Genomic DNA, 9,111 nt, shown 5'->3' on the forward strand with positions numbered 1-9,111 from the left:
CCCCTGGTATCCACCTTTTTCTTCAATGCTGGAGTCTATGGGTGAGACTTCCGGTTAATTAGCCATCCATTATAGATAAATAACGAGAAGAATAGAGTGGATCAGCTGTTAGCATGACACTGGTTCCTCGACAAAAAGCCAAAATTGATTATTGCAACAAATAAGCTCAATCATAGTTCATGAAACGTTTTATCCACCAAGACAACCTTCACAAAATAATATAACTTATTTAGGCTATTTTTTGAAGCCTAAATAAAAGCGCCAGAACTAAAAAGCTAAACTAGGCTATAAACGAACTACAGCACCACGGTCGCTCGTCGTCAACACCACCCCCACTGTTTCAAACTTATTTGTAAGGTTCAGTGAAAAGGATTTATACTGTTATATGAATTTTAATCCACGCTACATGAACCTTTTCATATAAACTGGAGTAAATACAAAACTAGAGCCAAATTAAAACTGAAATGAGACCGTATAATAAATATAGTATTGTTACGGGGCTGACGAGACGTGAGACGTGCGGATCCATGTGCAAAGCTTTATTATGAAACATGGTCAAGACAGGCAGGGTCGTATAACCAGCAAACAGGTATGTTGAGGGCAAGACAGAAGAGTGGTCAGTAAACAGGCGTGGTCGACGATCGGCGTACAATATCCAAACAGGGCAAGGCAGAGAGAATAATCCAGGAACATGGGCAGGAATCAAAACACAGGAAACCAACGATGAAGACTATGAACAGAGACCGCTTTGTAGTGCAGACAGGCTAACAATACTCGGCGGTGAGCAAGAGCAAGTCCCTGGCTTAAATAGAGTGATGGTGATTGTGAAATGGTGATCAGGTGTGGGCGAAATAGTGAACAGCTGTGCAAGTCGTCAGTGCAATGGATTGTGGGAAATTGAGTCCAGTGTGCTGTGTAGTGTAAAAGTCCATGTGGTGAGCGGGTGACCTCTGGTGGTGAGTAAACTGAAGTGCATGGCCAGAATTCGTAACAAGTATAGTGAATCAATTAAATAATCATAACGGAGGACATATGAAACCACGTATTACTGTACATTTCGAAATAAGGTGCATTAAAAGTCAATAAATCCTTGATTAATATGAATGTTTTAATTAAAAACGTGTCTCCACATACTATTCAAAAAACAATTCTAGTGCATTTAATCTATTAAATAGCAGCAGAAAGAGCGAGTTTTTGGATATGTTAAGATTAAACTTATTTTAGTGAACAAAGCACCACATTACAGCTCTCATTTTGTTAGGGTGGTAACACAAAATGTTATTTTATCCTTGCTTCTACAATCTATATGCGTTCTAATAGCTTCATGTGGCCGTAAACATTTAATTTTAATGTGGCTTTAAGCACTGTGCATCATTAAAGTTTCACTTTCACCAAGTAAAGCTGGTAAATGTGGTGTTTACATGTAATAATCGTAATATGAGGTAACCTTATGATACGAACCCAGAGTCTCCGCTTCAGTAAGCGATAAAACCAGCATCTTCCCTCCGAAGACATGTGTCGCATTTTGGGGCAAAAAAAACAACATTGTCAAACAACAATATAAAATAATTGGAAACTATTCGTTGGTTATTCTACAATTAATTGAATGACAAATTATACTACAACTGGAAAATACTGTAAATTGATAAACTGTTCGGCGTGATGACGTTGAATGTCTCCGACAGCGCCTGTAGTCCTATTTAGCAACTTGTTAGCAACCGTCTTTTTGAAGAAACATAACTGTTTAAAAAAAAAATCACGAGTGTGGTGTAACTGGTGTGTTTTATGTCGTAGAATAAAACGTGGAAGTATCTTGAGCCTGTGTGAACCATGGACCTTATTTAAGGGATTTAACCAAAATCCCATTCAAAAAACCCACTGACTCTGGGACGATGGAAGCAGAAGTGCTAAAATGCTAACTCTCTTCCGGGTTTTCGCCAACAAAGTGACATCGTAGTTCCACCACTCTATAACGATGTGCAGTAAACAGTATTTGCACTACAAACAAAAATTTTCAATATAAAGCAGCAAAACTAACTGTTTTGTACAGCTAAAAATAGAATTTACAAATGACCGCGCCCATTTTTACGGTAAGAAAAAAGTGGATAGTAAGTCTATTTAACACTAGCATTCAAAAACTGAATAATCAAAAAATAAAACACTGAATAATGTTCACTGTATGATTTAAATAGATGAGTCTTACTTAAGCAACAATTTATTCAGCCAAGAGCAGTGAGTGATTTTCTCTGTTTCTAAGATTAATGACAGACAGCAGCAAGTAAAATAGTGCTGTCACTTTAAGACATAATGCACTGACAAACATCCGATTTCTTTCTTTATGTTCACTTAAGATATAATAGACTGTAACATGAAAACTAGTCAAGACGGGCCTTCAGACACAACTGTGTGTGTTTTAGACCGTTACATTCCCGTATCAAGTCTAGGGAACGATAGGTCACGTAACAAAAAGGGTGTTGTGTGTGTGTCAGCAGTAAGGAACAAATTCAGAGTTACAGGATAGGTTTTGAGTTGACAAAACCAAACCACTCCAATCTGGCTTTGTTGGTATGAAGCTGATCATCAACTTTCTCTGTCAATTCAGGCTTGATCCTGAGGTAATGGAGCGCGTGCACATGAATGTGTGACATCACTGGCAAACAGCCAATCACAAGCCTTGGTTAAAGGTTTTGCTAAAGGTTAAAGGATTGAAGAATGATTCATTTAAATGCGTTTACAATAAAAAAAAATGACTTGTTCATGAAAGAGGACAAATAAAATAAGTTATCTTGCTTTATCAATGCAGTCACAAGTGAAACTTAAGTTAGTTTATATAGTTTGAAATATACAGCGATAGAGACTCAAGGTCACGTAATCATTTTTAAAGCATTATCTATTGATTCTACAGCTTATTTATATTACATACGATCTGTATATAACATTCATTTAAAATAAATGATTTATAATAACTGTTAAACTAAAACTGCTTGTGTCTAATGGATTAATAATAACATAAATCATAATTATATAAATCATAAAATAACTAGGTAATTATCATTAAAGCCAAACATTTTTTTAGTACAAGTGACCTTTAATTTGGAGCAAGACAAACTGGGGGAGTGTAGTGTTTGCTGAATAAACACTCTGAAAAAGTAAATGTGTGAACTGGCGTATAGCCTCTTTATTTCTTAAGCACCCAACTTCGGTCTCTGCTTAGGCTTTCTTATCCCCTCTTTGTTTTGTCCCTACTCCTATGTATCTGCTACCTATATTTGTTACTATTGCAATCTAGTGGACGATAACAGGAACATTAACTAATCACTACATCCCCTTTCCTTTGAAATAAAACAAACTCTAGTGCATAAACAATGAAGGCAATTTAACACAAAATTATCAAATTGTCAATAAACAGCCATTTAAAACAAAACAAAACAAAAAACAAAGCATTTGTTTTGTGCTTTTCAAATGTAACTAGGCATAGTCATTTACAAATTAAGTCTATCAGGTTTCTTTATGATGCGGGATGATCTTCTTAGTATAGGAGAGTCATCATTGGTTTCTGCAGAATGCCCATTATCCAAGGAAATGGAAGAAGACAAAGAAGACTGCATGCTTGGTGGTACTTGTTCTTCAGGTGAGATCAGAATTTCTTTTCCTTTCTTGTCAGCCACTGTGTTGTTTGTTTGTTGTGTCTTTGGGAGACGTCTGCGATTTCTCAGAAGAATTTGTCCATTCTCTGTTCTGACAACATATGATCTTGGATTTACTTCTTCCAAAGCAACAGCCTTCTTGTCCCAGCAGTTTGCATCTTCCTCTCTCACAATGTCATTCTTTGATAGCACATTCAGCATTTTTGTTTGTCTGTCATAGTTTGTCTTTTGTCTCCTTTGGAGGGCTTTCTGTTTCTGCCTTACTGTTGCACTGCTCATCTTGTCTCGTTTTGGGAAGCGTCGTTCTTATCTTACGATTCATTAAGAGCTCTGCTGGAGATGCACCATGCTCAAGAGGTGTTGCTCGATAGCTCAGAAGAGATAGATATGGATCTGACTTGCCTTCTGATGCTTTCTTGAGCAACTGCTTCACAATATGAACTCCTTTTTCTGCTTTCCTGTTAGATTGAGCATGATGGGGACTTAAAGTCACGTGTTTGAAATCATAGTGAGCAGCGAAATCCTGAAACTCTCTTGAGTTGTAGCATGGGCCGTTGTCACTCACAACTATCAGCGGAATGCCATGTCTGGCAAAGTTTGACTTCAAATGCTGAATCACACATATACTTGAAGAGTTAGACAGCAGGGTGATTTCTGGGAAACTAGAAAAGTAATCCACTACCATCAAGTATTCTTTTCCATGGAAATGAAACCGATCAGTACCCACTTTCTGCCAGAGATACTGAGGTAGGTCTGTTGTGATCATAGGTTCTCTTGCCTGCCTGTTTTGATGTTTTAGGCATACCTCACAAGTACTAACGATTTTCTCAATGTCCGAATTTATTCCAGGCCAATAGACTGAATCCCTGGATCTCCTTTTGCATTTCTCTATTCCAAGATGTCCTTCATGTATCCTGGAAAGCATCTCTTCTCTCAACACTTGTGGAACAACTATTCTGTCTTGTTAGGCATCTAAGAATCCAGAAATCAGAACAGGTCTGATCTCGGTTAGGCACTGGCACACATTTCAAAGGCCCGCTTCAGTCCCAACTCCAAAAAAGAACCCCCTCCAACAGCACCTCCACATGTTTTATTTGTTCCCATTGTTCTAAATGTTGTCTCATAGAGTCTGTGTCCTGTATCTCCTCCAAACAGGTGTATATTTATTGGTCTGATGTTGTTTTAATATTGTGTATATGTATATTTATGTATTTAAAACCATCATGATAAAAAATCAGTAATATATTTATTAGTGCAATTTAAGCAATCATGATTAAGTAATATATTCTATTAACTCTCACAAGTCCCCACATGTCCATCAAGTGGTAAAACGTTATATTGTGCATCTCTATCTACCCCATGACCTTTTGACCCCTGTATTATATTTTAAAGACTGAAATTGTTGTTACTAAACAGAATACTTTTTCTTGAGTTAATTAAATGTACAAAATCAATGTAATTAGCAAAACAGGGCCACAACACCAAGGGTTCACCGTGTCAGGGCTGGGACGCCGAGGGCCCACCACCCAAGGGCTGCAAAATCAAGGTGCACGCCAACCAGGTGCACCCCAATCAGGTGTCCTCCTGCCAGGGGTATTCGCCCAAGGTCTACCATCTCTAGGTGTAAGGTTTGAGGTGGGTGAATTCATTAGGTCTACCATCTCTAGGTGTAAGGTTTGAGGTGGGTGAATTCATTAGGTCTACCAACTCTAGGTGTAAGGTTTGAGGTGGGTGAATTCATTAGGTCTACCAACTCTAGGTGTCAGGTTTGGGGTGGGTGAATCCATTAGGTCCACTAAATCTAGGTGTAAGATTTGGGATGATAAGTTTCGTCAATTCCAGTGGCTTTAGGTGTTAGGTGTATGGGGGTGTACACCATAAAATAGGGTGTCTTTAGGTGTCAGGTGTGATGGGTTACATGCATAAAATTTTGGGACTTAAGGTTTAGGAGGAGAATGGGTACACGATTAATAATCAGGGTGTTACTTGGGGCCTGCTGGGTCATGCCAGCAGACACACCTGAACTCCATAAGAATTCTTATCATTATTGTGTGATTTTAAAGATAAGAGACACAGACCCTAAGGTCTCCAACACACTGACCAAAAGAAAAAAAAGGAAAAAGCAGACTTAGAAGAAAAATAACCATAAAAATGATTAAAATAGAAAGATGGACAGTAAGGTTACGCTTCGTTGAGGCCTCTGGGGTAGAGAGAGTCCAATTTTTTAATCCAGACCCTCTCCGCCCTGAGCCTCTCCGAGAGCGTCCAAAAGGGGTTCGACTCCAATCCTGAAACTCTGAGGGCATCTAGGCCATGTATTAAAAAGTGTCTAACTACATATCGTCTCTTTTCAATTTTATTACGAATGTTATACGAATGCTGATAGATTCTAAGTAACAATTGGTTCTTTGTCTGCCCCACATATTGTTTGTGGCATTTGGAACAAGATATGAGATAGACACAGTTTGAGACATGTGCTGACATGTTTCTCTGCACTTGGAAGAGTTGTTTGTTGGTTTTATTCTGGACCATTCTTTTGCCCACAAAGTGCTTATAAACCCCAGATTTACTCACTTTACAGGATGTTGTGATTTTACTAGAAACCAAGGTATCCAATAAGTTCTTGTTTCGTTTGTAAGCCGCTATCGGTCTATGTTTGGTCAGAAATTTTGTTGGTTCCATGAATTTGGTGAAATTTTCCTTGGTTGCTCTATTTAATTGAGTACTTTGTTGTGAATAGAAGGAAACTAATGGTATGATTTTGTTTCTAATCTGTGTTTCCTTGGTTGGATTAGTCACAAAGTTAGTGAAGGCCCTAAGCACACTCCTCAAATAGCTTCTCGAGTACCCTCGCTTCTTCAAAGCTTTAAAGAGGATTCCTACAGCAATCTTAAACTCAGATGTTTGTGAGCATATTCTATGAAAGCGAAGAAGCTGTGATTTAAGAATTCCTTTAAAAGTATGCTTAGGGTGGTAACTGGCTCTGTGTAATAATGAGTGAGTGTCTGTGGGCTTAAAATACACTTTGTAGTCCAACTGATTGGTCATTTCAAATTTGGGTCCTTTGTAGGTGATGACATCAAGACAATTAACTGAATTTTCATCAATTTCGTATTTTATCCTGATGGATTTTTGATGACGGTTCAGATGATCAGCAAATTCAATAAACTCCTCCTTACCGTATGTCCAGATGCCCCAGATGTCATCCAAAAATCTAAAATACGAGAAGGGCTGGAGATGAAAAGAGGACACCGCAGTTTGTTCCCAATGGGCCATATAGATATTGGCGTAAGAAGGGGCGAACTTCTTGCCCATGGCTGTCCCCTTAGTTTGTAAATAAAATTTAGAGCCAAATTCAAAATCGTTTTTAGTCAAATTAATTTCTAGTAGTTTTAAAATAAAATCATCTGGTCTTTTCACGTCAGGATATTTGTTCATGCAATCTCTCACGGCAGCCATACCGACTCCGGTCTCTATATTGGTGTACAAACTGTCGATGTCCATGGTGAAGAGAAATGAATTAGATGGGAGAATAAGATTTTTTGTTTTAGAGATAAAATCATAGGTGTCTTTTAGGTAACTACCATGACGTTGCGAAATGGGACTAAGGAAATACTCAATATATTCTGCTGTAAAATAAGTCTCACTGTCGCAATCCGACACGATAGGCCTCCCAGGAGGTATTTTATGTGGTGTACTCCACTTTTCTGGTTCTTTGTGTATTTTTGGTAACAAATAAAATCTTCTTGGTCTCGGTGTACCAGAACCAGACAAGTAATCTCTCTGTTTCCCACTAATTATCTTTTTCTCATACATCTCATTTAAAATTTCTCGTACTTCCAGTATGGTTTTTGGATAAATTGGTTCTGTGAGAGAGCAATAGTGCTCTGTCACAGAAAGTTGCCTTTTTCCTTCCCAAAGATAATCTGTTTTACTCATGATGACGACTGCATTACCCTTGTCAGCTGGTTTGATAACGATGTCACAATTGTTTTTAAGTTCATGAATTGCTTTTCTCTCACTTTTACTCAAATTCTGTCTTTCTAGAAGGCCCCAATTCAGGTGTTGATACGCATACCAATCTGCTCTAATTAGAGAAACCACCTGGGGTGGCAAACTAGACAAGGCAGGTGTCCAATCAGAATTATGAGTAAAAGGAGTTCTTTTTTTCTCACTTTTTTTGCCTTCAAAAAAGGCGTCTAATTTAATACGCCTATGATAGGCCTGTAGGCTCTGCAATAATTCTAATTTTTGTGTTTTGACGTTATCGGGGACCATAACAGAGGAAAGGCCTTTCTTCAAGATCGCCCGCTGTCCGGTTGTCAAGACGAGCGGGGACAAATTTACGATAAGTTTTTCTTGACTACCTATTGGGTTGACGGCGTCGGCAAGTTTAGCGACCGAACCCAATGTTCTAACATGTATCTGCCCGTTGCAGCTGTCCAGTGCAAGTTATCGCTTTCGACCTGAAACTGGGCAACGGGCAACAATTGGAGAAAGTTGAGACTGTCCTTGATGTACTTGTTTATGTCCTCAAGGTATCTTTGTTCATCAATCGGAAGCAAGTCACAATAATTGATCATCGGAACTACGATCTCGGTATGCGGTAATCGGGTTCTGGCTACTCTGTAAGCCCTCTGTATCTCTTTGTTCGTTGAAGTAAAACATCTCTGAGATCGGTTATTTAATCCAAACGACAACAACAACACTTCCGGTTCCATCGCTATTGTGGCTTTTTCTATGAGATTGCCCGCGTGTTGGAACTTCGCGCCCGGGAAGCTGTCTATTTGAAGATCAGAGATGTTGAAGGCCGGGATCCTGGAAACGTTAGAATCCCCGATTATCACATACCTTTTCTTTAGGTTCAAGCTCCAGTCAATTTGTTTACGGTCTGTGTTTATGTGACGGTATGGTCTGCCGACCGATTTTGGTGTCGGTGGAGCTATTATTGTGATTTGCTTCTGAGGTGTTTGTTCTGTTTGTTCTATCTGCAGTGATTGGGTTGTGCGTTCGTCTTCTATGGGTCGCATAACAATCTTCTGTCCCTCTTCCTTTTCCACCACCTTTGTGGGTGTGATACGTGCTAAAGAGCTAACAGAATACTCAGAAATTTGATAGTCCAGAGAATCATCAGAAGAAAAAAGAGGAAGGCTCTGAATTCTAGAAGAAGAAGAAGAAGAAGGGAGTGACTTTTTAGTCTCTTCAACCTTAGATGTGCTGGGAACAACGTTAGACGTGCTCGGACCAGCCTCAGTATGTGTACGTTTTGGTTCTTCTGAAACGACAATTTTTTCGTCTCTTTTCAAAATTCCTTCCTGAACCAAAATGTCAGTAATCTCCTTATAACGTTTCAGCTGTTCCTCATTAAAATCCTCCGTAAATGTCCTTTTCGTAACCTCTTGTGTATCAGTAACCTCAGTGGCCATGTCTGTGGCCAGATCTTGAGGTTCCTGATCCACATCAA

The sequence above is a fragment of the Barbus barbus genome (assembly GCF_936440315.1).
Source record: "Barbus barbus genome assembly, chromosome: 36".
In the NCBI taxonomy this organism is placed as follows: domain Eukaryota; kingdom Metazoa; phylum Chordata; class Actinopteri; order Cypriniformes; family Cyprinidae; genus Barbus; species Barbus barbus.